The 22,820-nt window shown below is 32.0% G+C and overlaps 1 non-coding gene across 1 annotated transcript; it reads left to right on the top strand.

Moving 5' to 3' along the window:
- Positions 1-5,188: 5,188 nt before the first annotated feature.
- LOC149512912 (small nucleolar RNA R71) lies at positions 5,189-5,295 on the top strand. Its single transcript, XR_016331774.1, has one exon. It is a non-coding gene; the product is annotated as a small nucleolar RNA R71 (small nucleolar RNA).
- The last annotated feature ends 17,525 nt before the right edge of the window (positions 5,296-22,820 follow it).

Here is a 22,820-nt window from a genome sequence, read left to right as displayed (position 1 = left end):
GAAAGAGCAATTCCATGCCAAAATTAATTGATCACATCTGACCTACACTTGCCACTTGCATCCAGATGAATCTTCCAAGCTTGACCTCGAATGCTATGGTATGTTTTTAAGTATGAATTTTTAATATGTTGTATCTAAATCAATCAAGAAACTATGAAAAAAATTGAGCAAAAACAAGTAAGATTTGATAGAGATATCATCAAAAAATCGTAGGTAGGTCAAAATTGGTAGATTTAAAAAAAGATTTGCATATTAACGAGAAATCAGTAGATTTGAGCTAAAAAATTACCAAATGCAATTTTTATTGGAATATTTTAAAAGAACACTTAATAAAACTTGAGAAATAGTAAGATTGGAATGAAAATCAAAGGGAAAATGTTGGAAAAGAATCTATTTGGCAACTAAGAAAATGAAAATTAGAGAAAAAAATATAGGAAAGTAAAGAAGAACAAATTTAAATCCTAATCTAACTTCTCCTTAATAGTTAGCCATCACCCCTTATTTATAAGTAAAGGGAAGGACCTTCCAGTCCTAAAAATCTCCAAAAAAAATTTCTACAAATTATTGAGTTTCTAGAGCCTTTTTCATCCTTTGGTTGTTGAACTCAACTCTTTACTAGTTGTAGCTTCTCTTCATACATTTTTTTTCACACCAAAATGTCCTTTTAATGGCCAATTAGAGCTCTATAAAAGACCAGCTCAACTACTTCTTAAGGCCTCCTTTGAATGCTTTGAAATGGCACCAATCTTGCATGCTTCATGAAGTTGCATTCACACCTCTATGCACCATCTATTGTGACATCTTTTTTTTTTTTTTACTTTTTCTCTTTACTTGGCTGCCAAAAATGCTAGCTATTTAGTGAACAAACTCAACATAAAAATTACTAGAAAAATTCTAAAAATAATGCTAAAATATTGTAGAAGAAAGGATCAAGAATACTCCCTCAAAATGCAATATATCTTACGCACACTAGTTTAGGCCATTTCTATAATTTGCATAAAAAAAAATCCTCCAAAATGTATTCAATTTGAGCAAAATTCCTTATTTTCATAATTTGTACTTAGACATGAGATAAATGTGTATTTAAGAGTAATTTTGCCAAAAATCCTAGGGAATAAGCCAAAATATATGAAAAATTACACTAAAAATAAGTATGAAAATACAAAAATTTTAGTCCAATCAAACCTTCAAACTTAAGCTTTTGCTTGTCCTCAAGCAAAACAAGATTGGGCAAGAATCATACCTTATTCTCAAAGCTTCTTTCAACATGATTGTCTCATGGATTAATCAATGAATATAACTAAAGTAAAATCATAAAAAATGCTAATATACAAGAATCCACCTAGGCTAAGATTATTCCAAACTATGGTTCCACAAGTAACCAACACCTCTCACATATCCTTGCATGAAATCTAGTAATGTTATACAAAATATAAAACTTTAATAACAAGGATCAATAAAGCATACTCATATTTTATAAGTTTGCTTATCACATCTCTCTCCACTAATGTAAATAAACACATGAATAAGGATCATTTAGGACTTTATTAAGCTTGTAATGTAAAGCAAAGGTGAAGGTATGATAAAAGTCAAGGCTTAAGTAGCCTAACAATGCATCACATGTCTAGGATCATCCATAGTTGAGCTTCCAAGATAAAAAAAGGTAAGCTTGACTAAAAAATCACCCTCTCGAAGTTTTTTTTTTTTTCTTTTCTTTTTTTTTTTATTTTCACAACTTTATTGCTTTTGCTTTTTTTTTTTCATAACTTTTGCTTTCTTTTTCTTTTGCAAGCTAGCTTGACTTTTTTTTTCTTCCCATTTCCCATTCTTTTTTCAAGCTCCACCGTTCCTCTTTAATAATGCATAGCTCACAAATAAAGCATGAATGTCTTAATGCATATAGGGCAAGGAACCAAAGATGAGAAATATACTAAATAAGACAATAGGCTTGTAATGTGGTTTCAAAACAAAAATAAAAAAGGTATCATAAGGCTCAAATGGGGTGATTATGGATATATTATATCAAGGATAGGTCGAAAGGCTTAATCAATTCAAAGATAGCCTATACTATTTCCCTAATCATGTGTTCTCTAAGATTTCATCTCGAGAGACGATCAAAACAAATTCTAGAATTATGAAGCATAACTCTAAAAATTGATGTAAAAACAACCTTATGCTCACATAATCATTACTGGATAAAAAAAATACAATTCAATGTTTAAAACATTACTCACAAATGAATACCATATTCAAGAATTCACTAAACCTAAATATCATCTCATATTTCACACACATTCAATCTTTTTCCTAAAGTTATATTCATTATCAATCACTACCTATTATTGGCTTCATGAAAAACTAATCAAAGAACATAGAATAATTATTCAAACTACCACTAGTCAAGCTCAATTTCAAGGCAAAAATCAAGAAAAATTCAAAAAAAATTTTCTAATTTTGAGCAATTTTCCCATACCTCCATGCTTAAACAACACATTATCTTCAATGTGTAAGCACCAAGAAATAAAGCACAAAATAGAGGAACAAGGAAACTCCCCTATCGTCGTGGAAGCATGGTGGCTAAATATACTATCTAGCTTTGGTCAACACTAGTGTATCCATTTCAAGTTCTTATCCAACCTACAAAATAAAGAAAACAACTACACAAAGAAACTACATCAATATATACAAAAAAAAAAAAGATAAGAAAAATATATGAAAACAAAACATGAAATGTAAAACTTGTGTTACCTCCTAAGAAGTGCTTTGTTTAAAGTTGAAAGCTAGTCTATCAGAACAAGCTCAACCCTATAGGTTCATAATAATCACTCCACATTTAATTCTTAAATCCAACCATTTCAAAACCTCTTTTTTTACCATCTCATCATAAATATAGTATAATAGTGCATCATGTGGGAAAGCAGGAGTAGCAATAAACTTTTCAAGAAAACCATCAACTTCACACCTAAAAAAACTAAGGTAAATGGGTTTTAGTTTTTGCATCTATTCAACTAGTCTATCATCAATATGAAGCATATCATATCCTTTATGCATCATATCCGCACCCTCCCTCTTAGAAGGAATATAACAAGTATGATTAAACTGAAACTATTTAAACACTGATAAATCAACTAAAAATGAGATCCCATCAATACCAATTAAACCATCACCCTCAAACTTTGTATGACTCTAATAAGTATTATTAAAATGAAATGTTTCATAATCTGATGAATCTAGATCTGAAGGTCTAAGCACTATAGAAAAAGTGTTAGAATCAACTAAAGGCTTGCCACTAGAGGGTGGTGCAAATTGAAAAATAAAGGCTATCGATATCTTACCATCATCCTCACTCAAATCCATGACTCTACTTTCTCAACTACGATGAGTCCTCAAAATGTGAAATATGGTGCTCTAGGTGTAAAATATCATGAATCACATCACTAAATACCTCTATTCTCAAGCATTCATCAGAATCATCAAAGAATGACAAAGCTTTAAATACATAAAAAGTGACCTTTTGATCTTGAACTTGCATTGTCAATTCCTCTTTCTAGACATCAATTAAAGTCCTAATAGTGGCTAAAAATGGTTTCCCTAAAATAATCGGGATCTTACGATCCACTTTTACATTTAGAACCATAAAGTCAATAGGTAAAATAAATTTTTATACCCTAACCAAGACGTCCTCTATAATCTTTTTAGGTTATTTCAATGACCTGTCAACCAACTACAAAGTAACTAAGGTGGGTTTAGCATTTTCTATGCCTAATCTTTGAAAAATGGACCACGACATCAAGTTAATACTAACACCTAAGTTATACAAGGCTTCCATCAAAAGACATACTGCCTACAGTACATGAAATGGTAAAGCTACTAGATCTTTAAACTTCATAAGTAGTCCTCTCTAAGTCATAGATGGATAATCATTGGTTAGTGCAACTATCTCACAATCCTTCAATCTCTTTTTTCAAGAGATAATGTTATTTATGAATTTTGCATAGGTAAGCATCTGCTTAAGTGTATCTATAAATGGAATATTAATATGCATCTTCTTAAATGGTTTAAGAAATTTAGCGAATTACTTTTCTTTTTTCTGTTTCTCAAACTTTTAATGGAAAGAAATATAACATCTAGGTGGCTTAGCTCTAGGAAGAGGAAGCCTAGATAAACTCAGTATAACATTAAAGGATGGTACCCATGGTAACTGGGTATGAAAAAGAACTACACCTTCATCTTTTTTCTTGCCTTTCTCCTTATTATGAACTAGCTTTCTATTAGGCTCATCATAATCAAACCCCTAATTTTCCATATCCTAATAACATATCAAGCCCTAACCACTAGCCAATTGCCTCCTACTCTTAAATGCGGTTACCTTAAAGTGCTCATTCCCCTTCCTCTTAGGGTTGACCTCTGTATTACTAGGTAAAGTGCCTTATGATCAAGTACTAAGGAAGGTCACTAACTAACCAATTTATGTCTCTAAGTTCTTTATAAATGTAGACTAGTTTTGAAACATAGTGTTCTGATTATGCATGAATAGGGTCTAAACCATAATAAAAAAACCTGAAAAATCCTCGATCAAGGTCTTTTTCTCTAAGGATGGCATAGATGAACATGTAGGTATGTAATGCTATGAAGGCTGTTGTTGTTAAAAAGGTGGTCGCTAAACACTTAATTAGTAAAGTGGTCTAGTGTATTAAGGCTGCTATGGTACCTAAATAGACTAGATAGGAACAAGGTTATTCTTTCAACCTGGGCTGTATTTGGGAACATAAGGGTTATTAGGTTACTTAGAATCAATTGAACTAAGTGCTTAGACATGATTCCTTCAAGTGACTCACCTTACATACATCACATAGCTAAAAAATTATAGGTATAAGTGAACCTAGAATGACTAGAACTCAATTCAAAAGGTATAACCTTATAATGTAAAGACTTAACAGATTTGGCTAAGGAATCTACTTGAACACTAATTGCTATAAGCTCACTAACCTCGTACACCCCTGAAGCTTTCCTATAATGCTATCTTTTATTAGACCACAAACAATTATTAGTCACCATATCTTCAATAAGCTCAAAAGCTATGTCAAAAGTCTTACTTATCAAAACACCTCTTGGTGTAGCATCTAAAAGTGTCCTAATGTTAGGCACTAACCCATTTTAAAAAATTTAGATCTCCAGCCATTTTGGTAATCCATAGTGTGGACACGACCTCAAGAGCTCCTTATATCTTTCTTATGCCTCGTACAAGGTTTCTAAGTCATGCTAGGCATATGTAGTGATCTCATTTCGAAGCTTGGCCATCTTGGCTATAGGAAAAAATCTAACCATGAACATCTGCACTAAATCATCCCAAGTGGTGATAGAATTTGGTGCTAATGAGGCTAACCAACTCTGGCTTTATCTTTAAGGGAAAATGAAAATAACCTAAGTTAAATGGCATCTTCAATAACACCATTTTGTTCAAATGTGTTACAAATCTCCAAAAAATCCTAAAGAAGAGCATTCGGTCCTTACCTAAATGACCACTAAATTACACCAACTGCTATATCATTTAGATGAGTGAAGGTTTAATTTTAAGGTTAGTGGCTTGTATAGCTAGTTTCTTAATGCTAGGCTGAAAAACCATGAAGATCAAGCACAACATAATTCTTAAGGGCTTTAGTGTCTTGCTTGGCCATAATGATAATTAGATCGAATTGTCTCTCCCTTTTAATTCTTCTACAAGTAGCCTTAAGCTCAAGACCTAAAGGGATTAATTCATGATTCCTAACAAAGTGCATACATGGCCCTAAAAACACTAAGCCTATTAAACCACTCTAAAAATAAAACTTTAAGTATATATAGCTAAGAAACAAAAAATGATATACAAAGGGAACCTAGGATATGTACACCTAAAATCGAGGCAAGCCTAAACTTTAATCTACGGTATGTATACTAAAAAGAACCAATCTATAACAAAGTTTGGTGAAAGTTGATATTAACCTAGGATTTTTTACACCTAATCTCTGACAACAATGCCAAAAACTTGATTGAGAAAACTCTACAAGTGCACAAGCCATTCGAGTAATAATAGAGACTAAAAAGCCTAGATGTCGATCCCATGAGGATTAGTTAAAGAGATTCCTAGCCTAAGTACCTATTATCCCCATATCCTATCTAAAGTTAGTTCATTCACAAAATAACCATGAATTAAAATGTAATTCTAAACAAGAATTTAAAATAGTATGTAGAAAACGAAACAAAAATAGAAACTAAAGGAAACATAATTGAATTAACTAACAACCAAACACTAACTACCTTAACTAACTTCAACTTTCAACTAAGAAATTACTAAAGGATTAGACTAAACAAGATGCAAATTATAATGATAGCATCCTAATCTAAGTAAAATCAAAATTTAGATGAAAATTGAAGAAGCAAAATTACATAATTCAAAGGACATGCAAAAACTAAATATAAGCTTGCAAATTTAGAAAAACCAAAAGCCAATAAAAAATGAAAATCTAATGCACTTCAATTTGTATGAAATGGAATTTTATAATAAAAAAATATCAATTAAACTAAAGAAGAACCAACATTATGGTGCACTTGATGAAAAGGAATTATAAAACCTAAGCTAAAACTTTAAAAGCTGAACATAAGTACAATTTGGAACCTGTGACTTCTAACTAAAAGTCTGAGTTTATATTGTATAAAACTAAAGAAATATAAACTGGAAATTGAAATATAATTAAAAGAATTATAAGAAAAACTAAATTGTAGAATAAGAACTAAAGAAAAATTGAAAGAATCAATGTAACAAAGTTAAAACCGAAACTAGTAGAAATTTTGTAAACTGAGTTTGAAGCTATTGATCTAGATCTCATTGATGCAATTTGAACTAAACATGAGCTGAAAATTTAAAGTTTAACTAAGGAACAATATAAGAAAGTAAAGAGAAGATAAAAAATTCCATTACAGTCGCATGAAAGAACTAACATTTCTCCAAACAAAAATTGTTCTGAAACAAAATTTAACCAAATCATAAGAGGAAAATGTAGATCTAGAGATTTCTAAAGAACATGAGCTTAAATTGAACTAAAGCAAGATTCAACAATGAGTCTTCTACAAGATTCAACAAAAAATTCATAGTAAAATAAAGGAAAAACAACTTAACCAGCTAGCAAACTACATAACACTTAACAACATAGAAAGGAAAGCATGCAATATAATGTGCTCCAAACAACAATCAAATGTAAAAAAAATAAACTAAATCAAGTAAGATCGACAAGTAAACAAGTAAAACGAAAGATTTAGAGTGAAACAGAGGCAAACAACTCACCAAGGAGAGAGCAGTTCCATGCCAAAATTGATTGATCACATCTAACCTACACTTGTCACCTATGTCTAGACGAATCTTCCAAGCTTGATTTGGAATGTTGTTGTTGGGTTTTGAGGTTGAATTTTTAATATGTTGTAGCTAAATGAATTAGAAAACTATGAAAAAATATTTGAGCAAAAACAAGTAAAATTTGATAGAGATATCATAAAAAAATCGTAGGTAAGTTAGAATTGGTCAATTTAAAAACAAATTTGCATATTAATGAGAAATCAATAGATTTGAGCTAGAAAATTAATTCAAATGCAAATTTTATTTGAATATTCTAAAACAACACTTAAAAAACCTTGGAAAACATTAAGATTGCAATGAAAATCAAAGGGAAAATGATGGAAACTAATGCATTTGGAAACTAAGAAAATGAAAATTGTAAAAAAAAAAAATGCAGGAAAGTAAAGAAGAAAAAAATTAAATCCTAATCAACTCTTCCCTAATGGCTTGCCCTCACCCCTTATTTATAGGTAGAAGGGAGGAGCTTCCAGTACTAAAAATCTCTAAAAAAAGGTCTACAAGTTATTAAGTTTATAGAGCCTTCTTCATCCTTTGGTTGCACAGTTGTTTGTTGTTTGGAAGCTCAACTCTTCACTAGTTATAGCTTCTCTTCATGCAATTTTTTTCCATGCCAAAAAGTCCTTTTAGTGGCAAATTGGAGCTCTCCAAAAAGCGTACCATGACAGAGTCCCAAGTCAAAAAATTTGTTTAAAAGAACATTATTTGCAAATTTGGTTTACCTCAGGCTATAATAATTGACAATGGAAAATAGTTTGACAATCCAAAGTTCAAGAAATGGTACTCTAACCTCAGCATTGATCTAAGATTCACTTCGGTCACACATCCTCAAGTCTAAAGGCCAAGCCAAGATAGCTAACAAATCATACCAGAAGCCCTTAAGAAAAGATTAAATGAAGCTAAGGACAAATGGATTGACGAGCTTCTTAGGGTATTATGGGTCCTCCGAACAACCACAAATGTTCCAATAAGAGAAAACAAAGGCCATGGTGGCTATGGAGATCAATTTTCCTAGCCTTCAAGTTGAGTTCAGAATTGAAGAGGGGAATAGGGAGGCCCTTAAAGCCAATTTGGATATGATTGAAGAACAAAGACACATTGTTCTAACCAAGTTAACAGCCTACTGCAAAGAGTATCTAATTTTTACAACAAGAGAGTCCAACTAAAGAACATAAAGAAAGGAGATCGGTGCTCAAGAAAGTAAAAGCCTCAAGAGTTGATGATCGAGATGAAAAATTGATCCTTAATTGGAAAGGCCCTTACATTGTTAAAGAGATCATCCAAGACGTGACCTAGGTTGCAAGACATGAATGGAAACCCCATTCCAAAGATATGGAACACGGACAATCTGAAAATCTACTACCAATAAAGGCCATAGAGCCTAGCTTATACTTATAACTTTGAACAATATTTGTATTATTAGATTTTCGAGGTAAATAAAAGCTTTGTCTTGAAGATCTACTTGTTGAATATTAGATCTAAATTTATAATACAAACAAATCCAGTCTGAAGCTCAATCACCAATCGAGCTTGCACTTAGAAATAAAAGTTAAAATCTAAGTCTTTATAAAGACGTACATCCGAGCTAATAATTAAGTCAGAAGTCCAAAATCTTATACCCAAGTCGGCAAAATAAACTGATCAACCTTATACTTGTTTATTTTTCAGTTTTTTAGATAGATCAATTACCTTCATAATACCAAGAAATCATTAATCAAGATCGACCAAGATTGTTTAACTGATCTTAAAAAGTAAATTTGTACTTAAAGGGGAGCTTGAGCTATGGTATAACACCGAGCTAATACTTTGTTTAATGGTCAACCTAAATTCTAAGGTTATTGTTGTTTGGTTTATAAATATTATATAAAAAATGAATTTTAAAATTGTAAAATTACAAATAATGAACTATATACATATTTATAGCAATAGAGTTAGGTATGTTCAGTTTGAAATTTAAATTTTAAATTTATTAGTTATTATTTTTTAAAAATATTTATATAAAATAATTAAATTAAACTTCACATTTAATTATTCATTAATTTTATTTTTCTATTTCCTGTCTGGTCGTACGTATCATATCACGATAAAGGATAACAGTAATGGTGCAAGTTACAACCTTCAAAATTGGAGCTCTACAAGGAGATAGAGGTAACGTCTTGAAATTACGAAGAACTTCGTTTGATGCAGCCAACGTAGCTGACCAAGAAAATCAAGTAAAATGCAATTTCAAGGAAAGTTTAGCGGAACAATATGTGATCCCACATAAATATATATCCTATTAGCAGCAAGCATTTTTAAGTTTTTACACTAAAGTCAAACCAAAATAATCAAATGAAAGAACGAAAGAGTTTAAATAAATAATTTTTACCTCCAGCTAAGAGTACATGATGAACTGCAATTATAATAAAGTTTTTCTTAATTAATGTTTGACTTATTCATCCAGTAATCACTTGCATAAAACATTTATCTTTGGAGGTTAGGATTTGAATTGGTTTTGTGTATGTGTATTTTGTATTTTTTTAATGTAATAAATTATTTTAAAATTATAATAAAATATTTAATGTGATATTTTAATTTTAAAATTTTAAACTTTAATTTTGATTTTTGATTTTTGAATTATAAATTTATTTATTAATATGATATTTAAAAAATTATTTATCTTTCATGTATTATTATTTACAATTAATATCATAAATAAATACTATATTAATTAATAAATTCATAATTCAAATATCATATTAAAAATTTTTTAAATTTAAATTTTAAAAACCGTTCATAATAGAATACTGAATTTAACTTAAATTAGCAAGACTTAAATTAGTAAATCGGTATAATAATAAGATGATTCAATTTTTTATAAATTATATTGATGGAAGAAATCATAAATTTTAAATTAAAGAAGAGATTAATTGCATAACTTTGTATAGTTTTTCTCTTCACAGTAAGTATGAAATTTCCAAATTAATTCTACTCGTAGCCATGCGAAAGTGAAAAGTTGTTTGATCATCGTTTAGATGAAAGCGAAAGCCAGAATAAATAAGCATTTTAATGTAGATATAATTTTTATTTTTCTTTATATTTCAGTCTATTTCAGCCGCCATTAATTTAAGAAAGTTAACAGTGTAGCCTGGGTACAAGCCGTGTTCTCATTACCAAATTGGAAAAGAAAGTAGAAATCCTTGGAAATTGGAATAGTAGAAGCCGGTTAAAACTTAAAAAATGAAAAGACGATTATTGTTATTTGATGCAGAAGAATTTAATTAAACAATTTAGGAATGAAATTTATTAATTTATAATAAGTTAATTTATTCATAAATATACTATTAAAATTTATCAATGAGTTTTTGATACATCATGAGAGATAAATAATAAGAATAAAAATGTAAAATTATAATTCAATAAAATTATTAAATTTAATAATTTTAATTACTATAAAATAATTTAATTTAATTTTAAAAATGGTATAAATTAAATAAAAATAAAAATATATATTTTATATTTAATATATCAATAGAAATTTAATATTTTACTCACATTTAAACCCAATTACCAAGTTTAAGCGTTACCAGTTACATATTAAAATATTTGGTCATCCACGTGATTACCCTAGCCATGGAATGATTGATCACTTTTTTCTCTTCCAGTCAGCCATTCTTCACTCTTTTAGTCTTTATACTTACCAGAGCCTTAGGCGTCCACTGCTTTGGACCACGGTTCCTCTGTCACCGTGTGCTTCCTCAGCACACTGTTACTCGGCAGAATTTTGTCTTCAGCCACTTTTATAGAGGTAAAACCCTGAAATCGAAAAAAAAAAAAAGTTGTTAAATGCAAAAGTTAGGACTGGTTTTAACGTTCGTCTTTTTTGACGCTCAAATTAAAGTTTAGTCAAAGAGGCAGGTAGGAAAAAGAATGTAGGAAAAAATTAAAAAAGTAAGAAGGACCGACTATATATATATATATATATATATATACATATATATATATATATATGTAAGATGAGGGGCCTTAGGTAATCTACGTCACCTAAGATTAGCCCTAGAGTCAAAGAAGACTTGATAAGTTGAACAGAATTGAATGTTGATTACTCAATTAAAAATGATGAGTCAACATTTAGATAAATTTAATAAGTAAATTAATAAAATGATTGAATTGATGTGACATAATAAAATCACGTTGATTTAATTCACCAATTCAATTAAAGGTTAGAAATACCTTTAACTATTTGCTATCTGTTTTTAATAAAAGAAAATTACTATTTTTTAGACTAAAAAATGCTCCTAACCTTTTATCGAGCTAGATTGGTCAAAAGGTCTACAAAACTTATTTTGTTGATCTGATCTTAGTTTATCAAGGTGAATAATTGTGGGTGACGATGTTGATAGGCGCTGCATTGGTCAAACCAATGGACAGTAGTTGACGTGTTTCGTGTATCCGATGTCATACTTGTTTTACTACTCTGTTATTGTGGCAACCGACGTAGAACTTATATATTTTTCTTTCATTTTTGAATTTTCTTCTCATGATGATATGTGGTAATCGATGTGATGCAAGTGTTTGGACGACGTGAACGTGTGTATCTTTCTGAGTAGTAGGATTCGTGGTGAAATAACCAATGTGCCCTTCCTATAGATTTATCAGTTTTTGCATTTATTAGGGAAAGAAAAAATATGACCTTATGAAGGAAAGAGAAAAATTGGAGATTAAATGAATGTTGACTGAGGATGTGAAAAGTCATTTTCGGTAACTGTTTTGGTGACATGGTACAATCTAAAGCATTTATTTGAACTTTTAATTGGTTATATAAAAGGCCTTTTGTGACCTCCATGTCTCACTCCATAATTTTTTAGCTCTCAAACTAATCAGATTTAACTAACCTTTAATATTTTTTAGTTTTCTTTCATCTAACAATTTTACTTTTAATCTCTTCGATACTTTTCTTTTTTCTTTTTCAATATGTCATCTGATTCTAACATGTCTGATAATCTGATAATCTTAAGGTAGAAGTAAGAGGTCAATTTCACTATAAAGTTTTCTATTTTGATGATTAGGTCCCTTTGTTATTGCAAGAAGGGACTATAGTTGAACTGCTTACTGTTTAAATCTGATATTTGTTTAGGGCAAAAAAAAATCAAAGACAACGCCCATGTAAGGGGAGAATAGGTCTATCATTTGATGAATAAACTTTTTACTGCATCTTTCTCTTCCTTTACTCCCCTTCTTGATAATCCTCTTCTTCTCATCTTTCCCAACCTTACCTTTCTTCTATTCCCGATGAGCAAATAATCTTATTAGAGCTTAACTCTAGCTTATCTTTTGAGTTTGAGGAGTCTTCTACCTCTTCCTCAACTTATTTTTCTTCTAATGTCATGGAGGTTCCTACCTTTGTTCAATCTTGAGGGCTTGTTCTCTCTTCAGAAGCCAAGCAATGGGACAATGAAGCTTCTAGGGTTAAGAAGGCTCTAGACAATAAGCAAGGTAAAGGGTCTGACCAGGCCGAGGAGGAAGGTGAAGATGAGAAAGAGGCGGAGGTCGTCAATGACAATGATGATGAAAACCTTCCACCCTTTTATACTCCCTGCTCCTTAGGTGTGACACCAAAAGAGGTGATGCAAAGCTTGAAGGGTAGAGCCAATCTCGAGGGTTGTTCTAATGTATGCTCGGTGCATCACTCTTCTGCTTTAAAGGTTAAATTTACCTTTCCAAAGAAGGAGTATAGTATAATATTGTCGACCTTTGATGACCATGTCACTACACCCTTAGACGACGATAAGATTTAGGTGTATTAGAAGTCTATAGCGACCGATCTAAGATTTTTTTTACATTTTTTTATTGTAAAGCTTCCTTTTTCTTATAATATAATTATCACTAAATTCATCTCAAATTCTTTTTGATATATAGTATGTTTCATTATTCTTTGTTAAAAAATAAGGTTTGGTTCCCACTGTCCTTCTATTTAGGAAATTTTTCGCAGTAAATAAGCGTCCTCACGAGAAAGTTGGTTTTATGTAATAGTTTGGCCTGCCAAGAAAACTTTTGCTAATTGCCCAAAATCAATAAAAAGTTGGAAGGTTTTCTTCTTTTGTATAGAAAAGGTGAATGGGGTTTAGGAAATAAATAATGGGCCAACGTTTTTTAAACCGTCTAGGCCTACCCCTCACCAAAGACAAGCTTTATGCTTGGGGCATAATAATAATAGACTTATTCCAAGAGGGGAAGTTGATTGTAGATGCTTCGAATTAACCTCCCCAATGTTATTAGGGAGGTTAAAAACTGGGTAAATGTGAGGTATCTTTACATTGCCTTTATCCTTCATAAATTTTTCTAATTTCTAGTTCTTTTGCTTTTGCAAATATGTTTAATTGAGATGAAGTGTTCGATGTGTCCCGGTTTGTACGGATTCCCAAGGGGGAAGGGAGGAGCAAAGCCCCTATTCAGCTTGGTGCCCTTTCAAGGGGCATAAAAATAATAGATCCACACCTTCCACAGTCTAGCTATATTGCTGGTAAAAACCTTGCTGTGCTTTAAAAGCTCAAGCAAAAAAGCACATCGTAGAGGGCTATAAGAGGCCGATGATCGAGGCCTCCCCTTTTAGGCTGGTGGCTAGGCTGTAGGCCACCTTGGAAAGAGTAGCAATCAACATAGAGTTTGACTCCTCGCAAAATGCCTGTAAGGATCTCGAGGTGGTAAGAAAGATCACGCGGGTCACCCTTTCCAAAAAAATTTAGTAATCTTTTAACTTAGTCTACCTTTGTTTTGTAGTTTATTTTATTTTCGTAAGTCTAAGTTCAGTTTTCGTTTTTTGTATTATTTGAACGTCTTTCAAAATGTAGGCAGGGTTTGATGAAATGCTACTAAACTCTTGTTCACTACCACAAAATGGAGTAGAACCTTAAGACCTATGCTTGAGACCTCAACCTCATCACAAAGATGAGCAGGAAACTTAAGGACTCTTATGTTGGCACGAAGAAAACCAATGATGAGCTTAGCAAGAAGGTCAAAGACTTAAAAGGCTTAAGAACATATCAATTTAAAAAGTCATAACTGAGTCCTTGCAACAGCAATCCAACCTCAAGCTGAGGGAGGCATTGGCCAAGGTGGATAGGTTGGAATAGGTGCTTGAAGCTGCAAAGAAGCTAAGCAGCAAGCTGTAGAGAACTTCCTCTAGTCAGATGAGTTCTACAACATGCAGACTGAATTTACTAGGGACCAGATCTTTAGCTCCTTGGACTTAGTGTTAAAGGAGTTGAAGTTTCTTTTTGCTGATCTAGACTTGTTCTGATTAGTCTTAACAACCTGAAGACCTAGCAAGTCTTAGCTCTGATCGATGTTTGTTGAGGACGAGAAGGACGAGGAGATTGAAGTTATTGTGAACGCTACCTTAGAAGCCAAAATTGAGTCCTTGCAAGATAGGGAACCTAGAGTGGAGGTTAAAGATGGTGAACCTCAAACTTGCAACTTGAGGTGCAGGTCATGGAGCAGTTCGAGGAGAAAACTTAGGACAGTTTTCTTTTTTCTTCCTTTTTTGATAATTTTGTAATTTTTGTTTAATTGTTGTAAATAATATTTTTTTTCAATGAAATAGAAATTTTTTTTGCACAAGTCTTAGTTCAGAATTTCTTTATCCTATGTAGTTCATTTATCCAAAGCAAACGGCTGATCAAATAAAACTGAAATATATATATATACCTCCAATTAGACTTGCTATTCGTATATTTATTATATTATATAAATAGTAAAAGTTTTGTAGTATATTATTGTTTTATACTAAAAATTGCGTAGGTTAGATTAGGTCTTTCAATTAGGTGTGACAATTGCCTATTCCTTGACCGTTCTTTTTCATTTTTAACAAAATAAATTAAACATAAATTTTAATTTCTTATATATGGACATTTTTTAAAGATTTTATTTATTTATTATTTGATATTGTTGTGTTTCATGTTTTACGGTTTTTTGAAAATTAAAAACAAAAAACGTGTATGATAAGTTGCTTTTATTTTCTATTTCCAAAAATCAAAAACAAAAGTTTTAAAAAATTTTGAAAATTATTAAAAATAAAAAAAAATGATGTTTTAAAATTTTGAAAACATTTTTAACATTGGCACCGCATGAAAAGTTTATTTCATCCGCGTTACAATTAAAATTTTAATGTTTAGAAATAAAAAATTATATTAAAAGAATTTTAACACCCTTACTCTCTTACAACTTAAAACTTTAACACCCTTCGCTTATAAATGTTTATTTCCAAATTTGAGCAATAAAACATACTTTATCCTAATATGTTTTTAAATTCAATAAATTAAAAATAAAATAAAATAAAATAAAAACAAAAAAAATTTTCAAATACATTAAACATAAATATGACAATGATACCAAAAAATCATATTTGTCCCATTGTTTTTTTTTTCCCCCACTAATGTATGTATAATTATAAATGATATCGTCTACACTCTCTTTTCCTTTTTTTTTTTTTTATGCATTTCATGTATCCTTGTTACTCCTTGATGATAATTAGTATTGTTTTTAGAACAGCATCACATAATAGTACTTAGAAATATCAAAATTAAACTTCAATATGGTACTGTTTAATTTTATATCTATATATATAATTATAAAATAAAGAGATTAAAGCTTAAAATAATTATATATTATATATCTATATTTTCAATCCCATTGCTTAGATCAATATTGAAATAACATTTCAACTAAAAGATATAAAAAAAAAAAAAGCCATGTTATTCATGTGTATATATATAATCATCCATTATGTACAAAAAGTTCTAGCTAGACTTATTAAAAAAAAAAACACCTACCATAACCATTACTATCAGAAATAATAATATTATCAATGAAAACTTCCATCAATAATACTATATTTCTAATTGATAATAATGTTATTGATGAATTTATTGATAAACTTTTTTCATTAATATAAGCATTATCAATAATAATATTCTATCGGTAAAAATATTTTTTTCATCGATAATAATTTTTTAAACAAAATCAATAATAATAAAATTTCATCGGTAATAATTGATATTTTCGTTAGTAATACTTTTTTTAATCATATTTAATTATATATTACTTCTAATTTTTGTTATGTTAGTAATTACATCAATATTAAAATATATATAAATATAAAAAATAAATATGCAAAACCTCCATTTCATTTATAAAAGAATAAAATACTATTTTACAAAATTATTTATTAGTTCTAATTATATGAAAATACAAAACATATATATGTTACAAATATTTGATGACACATACAAGCTAAGTAACCAAACACTTCAAATGCACAACATTAAAAATGCCTACAAGATAGAATCAAAATAATTAGAATATAAACTAAATTAACAAAAGGATCAAATATAAAAATGACCCATATACTATACACTTTCTATCAGTTTGATATCTAAAGAAATAAAATTATTAGTTTGGTATTTCAACTTTCATTATGTCATACATTTTTGTACCTAAATCTAATGCTATTAGTCATCTTATGTAACATAAACATCTAATAAAATGTTAACACATGTTAAAAGTCTAATTAACACCATATCATTAATTGCCATGTCAGCATTTAAAGAAAATTTCAAAAATTTTTGAAAAATGCAAAAAAATCTAAAAATTTTTAAATAATTTTGAAAAATTTTTGAAAAATTTTTGAAAAATTTTTAAAAATAAAAAAAATAAAAAAATAAATAGTTTTAAAATTTTTTAAAATATTTCAATTTTGTTAGGTTTTTCAAATTTTTTGATTTTTTTAAAATTTTATTAAATTTTCAACTTTTTATGTTTGAAATTTTTTTTAATTTTTCAATAATTTTTTAAAATTTTTTAAATGTTTCAAAATTTTTTTCAAAAAATAATTTCAATACTTTTTAAGAATTTTTAAATTTTTTTTTAAAATTTTCTTTTAATGTTGACGTGACAATTGATGATGTGGTGTTAACTGCACTTTTTTGCACATATCAATATCTTATTGGATATTCATGCCACATCAACAAATTGACTAACAATGTTAGTTTGAAGTACCAAAGTGGATAACAGAATAAAAATTTGAATTTCAAACTAATAATTTTAATTTTTCAAATACCAAATTGATAAAAAGTATATAATACAAAAACCATTTTTATATTTAAACCTTAACAAAAGTGCACATAATTTGGAAAGTAAACTATATTAAATTGACATAAAAAATTAATATTTTTAACTTCATTGACTTTGCTAAATTTTAACATACCTAACTTAGATATATTTCTAAAGGAATATACCTAAAATAATTTTTGATACTGTAGACACCCAATTTGATCCAGGCCCAAATCAATTGGACCTAGTCTAAATTGATGATATGAGTTCATTTTTTTAATTCAATTTAATTTAATTTTTAATTTTATTATTTTTCATTATTATTATTATTATTATTATTATTATTATTATTATTATTATTATTATTATTATTTATCTATTAATATTTTTTATTTATCTAATTATTTTCTTTTAGTTATCTATTAATATATCTATCTATTATTTTTTATTTTTATCTTTTTTTTCTCTTGATTAATTTTCGGTAGAGATTAGGATTAGGATCAAAAATTAGAATAAATTTGACAATGATTTGAGAGCTGGCAGAGTTGGGATTGGATTCAAAGATTGAATCTAAATCCTAAAAGGAGTTGGGATTGATCAAAAACTCTTTTGATCAATCCCTATAAATAGGTTCACAGAAAACAAAATAGACACACAGAGAGAGAGCAAAAAGAAAAGAAAAATGAGTGTTCAAAAGGGTCAAAAGCAATTTTAAGAGTTTTTTTAAAAATTTTTGAGAAATTTTGATGATTTTTATTTTGAAAAATTTTCAGATTCCGGTGAATTTTTTGGTGACTTTTTCGGCATCGGTTGAATTTTTCGACCAACTACCCAGTTTTTGACATACTATTTCCAAAAATCGATCAACTTTCTGATGTACTTTCGATGAACAACTCAGATTCCGATAATATTTTTTAAAATCTGACGAGATTCAATCGATGTTCTTGGGTTTTTTAGAGAGAAAGAGAAAAAAAAATAGAGAGGAGAGAAAGAGGGAAAGAAACAGTCTATAGAAAAACAAAAGTTGGAGCCTATTATAGTACCGTAAAACGATGTCATTTTGGTGTTAGTGAACCCACAGGATGCGCACGTTTTGCCAAGATCCGACTCTACCCAATCGCGACCCGGTCTAGCGACCCGCGTACTAAGCCTCCCCTGGAGTCGAGCCGAGTTACGCATTCTCGAGCCGTGTTCTTCAAACCATTTTTCTTCCTCAAGCCAAGTCAATCCTAGCCACTCAAGTTGAGCTGCGCTAAGATTTTTTTTTTCTTTTCATTTTATTTATTATTATTATTATTATTATTATTTATTGATTAGATTAGAATTATTTGGTATTTTTTATTTTATTTTTATTTTTATATTTATTTATTTTTTTAATGATTTTCTTAAAATAAAAATTCTAAAAAAATATATTTTTGAGGAAAAGTTAAAAGTATCAATTTTCTTTGAAGATAAAATTTCTACAAAAAATATTTTTGAGGGAAAGTTGAAAGTATCAATTTTTCTTAAAAATAAAAATTCCAAAAAAATATATTTTCAGGAAAAAGTTGAAAGTATCAATTTTTTTAAAAAATAAAAATTCTAAAAAATATATTTTTAAAGAAAAGTTGAAAGTATCAATTTTTCTTAAATTAAAAACTTCCATGTTTTTTTTTTAAAAAAGAGATTTATATCGAAAGTTGAATCACTATTCTTTTTTTATTTTTTTTCTTAGATTTTTTTTAATATTAAATAATTCGACGATGAAGCCTCTACAAGTGAAACAGTAGTTTTCTTGCATACTCTTAAGATGAGAGAATTTTCTCACTTTTTTGCTAAAAGTATTAGAGCCAATTGAAAATAATTTCTAATAATTAATTACTTGGTAAATTTTTAAGGCTTATTGGATAATATAAAATTAAGCTGGTACCATCTTTCAATGGGCGTTATGAGGGTGCTATTGTCACGGACTCCGACATTAGACTCAGAATCCGTATGGTCTTAGGCTTGAAATTTCCTCTTTTGTGCCTAAGTCAGCCTAAAACACAAGCGTGCGGGCACTAGAACAATAGGAAGGGCTGATTATGTAAGTTAAAGAGAAACGGGATAACAAGGTAAAATGCTGGAATATGCTGTATATTCACTGAAACAAAAGTGTTTAATGGTGTACAAATGAGGGTGAAATAGCCCTCTATTTATAGTTGAGGCTCCAGCTACACTTAATGGCAATATCCCTAGAATAAAGGTTAAAATCATGGGATTATACAGATTACAATCAATTAGGATTATAACTCCTGATTTTTACGGTCAACCAAATCTGCAAGGAGGCTTCAGCTGATCCTGCAAGCTTCCAGAAGCTTCCCTTGCGTGTCCAGCACATTTGGCCCTTTTGGATGTGGTGTGGGCAGCTTGCATGCCAGGCCTTGGCCTCACGGGCTGGCCTACCAACTGGGCGGGCATTCTGACCTTGGCTTCTAGGCCTTGCGTGCAAATACCCACCAGTGCGCTTGGTCTAAGGGCCTCAACCTCTGGCTCGCCTGCTGGTGCGTCTGATGTGCCTGGCGCACCCGTCCAGGGTGTGACATTCTCCCCCACCTGATTGCACAATGCCCTCGTTACGTCTTCTGCATGGTACTATTTGATCTAGTCCCTGAACTACCATAAGTCTTCTGCTAGTTCCCAGCTCACCTCACTGTCTGGAATTCCCTTCCAGCGTATCAAGTACTCTTATCTTGATTGATAGTTCTTTCGTCTCACCTTTCGATCAGTTATGATGCTGTAGGCCTCCTTCTCATATGAGGCCTTTGCTCCCAATGGGGTACACTTTGACTCTGTCCATCCTGGATCTCTCTTATCCTCATAAAACAGCTTGAGCATGCTTACATGAAACATCGAGTGTACCTTCAACTTGCGTGGCATATCCAGCTTGTAGGCAACCTTGCCTACCCTCTTGACTACTCGAAAAGATCCTTCATACCTCCGGACTAAGCATTTGTGTAGCCCCTTGTGGCGCACAATGGGATGCAGCTTCATAAACACCAAGTCTCCAACCTGGAACTACACGTCCCGTCTATTATGGTCTGTCCACTTCTTCGACCTCTTGGCTACCTTATGTAGACAGACTCTGGCCAAGTCAGTTTGCTCTTGCCATGCCTTGGCAAACTTGTATGCTGCTGGATTCGACCCTGTATAACCTGCCACAATCAAACCAGGTGTTAGTGGTTGTTGCCCTGTCATAACCTCAAATAGGCTCTGGTTCGTTGCCTCACTCCTTTGTAAGTTGTAAGAAAACTGCGTAACATCTAGCAGCTTTGGCCAGTCCCTTTGTGTGGAACTCACATAGTGCCTAAGGTAGACCTCCAATAGTCTATTGATACGTTCTATCTGCCCATCGGTCTACGGATGCATGCTAGTGAAAAAGTTCAAGTCTGACCCCAATAGCTTGAACAACTTAGTCCAGAACCTGCCCGTGAAATGCCCGTCCCGATCACTAACAATGGTCTTCGACACTCTCCAGTACTTAACCATGTTCTTTAGGAACAATCGAGCTATCTCCTCGGCTGGGCACTCTTTGGTTGCTGGAATGAAAATTCCATACTTGGAAAACCTGTCCACCACTACCATGACGCTTTCAAACCCTTTTGCTTTGGGTAGACCAACTATAAAGTCCAGGAAACACTCTCCCATGGTGGCTCTGGCACTGCCAATAGCTCCAAAAGATCGTCTGGTTTCTTAAGCTCCACCTTGTCCTATTGGCACACAAGACAAGTCTTCACATAGGCCTCCACATCATCCCTCATGTGCAGCTAGTAGTATCGATCCTCGATCAACGCCAAGGCACGACTCACTCTGGGGTGTCAAGCCCACCATGAATCATGACATTCTTGTAAAACTTCCTTGCAGAGCTTCCTGTGTTACGACACAAACAGTCTACTACCCCTGGTGTACAACAAATCATCTTGCAACCAAAACTGCCTAGTCTTACCTTGCTAGGCGTACTCCATAAGAGCCTTAGCTGTAGGATCATGCACAAGCCCCTCCTTGATGTGCGGCACCAGTGACCCCTCTGGTTGGTTAATGGCAGCAAAGTTAACCTTCCTACTTAGGGCATCTACCACTAGGTTCACCCGTCTTGGCTTGTACTTTATCTAAAAATCTAATTTCGTAAGATGCTTGTGTTGGAATAGAATCGATGCACCATAAGGTGCCTTCGATGGCCTGATGAAGCCAGCATCAATTAATACTTTAAACTGCTTTCTTAACTCTTCCAACTCTGGTGGAGACATTCGGTAAGGGACTCTAGCTAGTGGCTTGGCCTCGGACACCAGTTCGACCTTGTGGTGCACCTCCCTCTTAGGTGGTAGTTGGTTGGCAGCTTTGCGGGCATCACATCACTAAAGGTCTTCAGCACCTTTAGTACCTCTAAGGGTGACTCGATCTCTTTCTCCCTTGGCTCATCATATTTCAGAGCTGCCAAGAAGGTGTCTTCTTGTCTGCTTACCGTCTTGGCAAATTGGATGGCTGACACCACCCGCGACCCAACTCCAAACCCTCTCTTCAATGGCACTAGGCATTGGCATCGTGCATCCAGGATGCAAATACAATCGACAAAAGGCACAAGGAGGGCGTTAATCCGAACAAGGAAATTCAACCCAATCACAAACTCATAGTCGTCAAGGGGTATTACTTCTATGGTTTCTTTACCTTTCCAATCTCCAAGCTGTAACTCCACTCCCCGTGCTACTCCAATGACTGAAACCTCCTTGGAGTTCATAGTTTTAATGGTACCAATCCCTTTTTGCACCTTTAGTTTGAGCTTCTTGGCTCCATCACTTGAAATAAAAAGATGTGAGGCACCTGTGTCTACCAGTGCACTCACCTTTTGACCCGTAACCATCAGATCCGTAAACATCAAGCCCTTTGGCTTACGGCTCCCCTTACTCTGAACAACATTGAGCACCAATGACCCAAGCTTTGCTGCCTCTAACTCTGGCTCTTCGTTAGACTCCTTGTCTACAGCAGCCAACTTACCCTTCTACGAGTAATTGCACGCTATGTGGCTCCCTCTACATAGGTAGCATGCTAGTGGCTCTCGGTCCCCCTTTGCTTTCCACTTGCCTGCTGGTGGCTTCCTTTCACCATCCTTAGGTGAACGGTCTCGATCTCTATCCTTGGACTCTCGATCATGGACCCTTAGACTGCTTCTTTCGATCCCTATCGTCCCTGCCCTTACCTTTGGGCTTGCAAAACTCAAAATTGTTCAGAGGCTTGAACTCTATTAAGGCCTCGACAGTAGTCATGGCTTTAGCCAAGTCATGAACTCCCCTCCATTGTAGCTCATGCTTCACCCACGGCTTCAGTCCAT

This window comes from Durio zibethinus, chromosome 21 (assembly GCF_047325235.1).
Source record: "Durio zibethinus cultivar Kanyao isolate XHJ-2024 chromosome 21, ASM4732523v1, whole genome shotgun sequence".
In the NCBI taxonomy this organism is placed as follows: Eukaryota; Viridiplantae; Streptophyta; class Magnoliopsida; order Malvales; family Malvaceae; genus Durio; species Durio zibethinus.
Note: the sequence above shows the minus strand (reverse complement) of the source record. Positions and strands in the feature narration are given on the sequence as shown.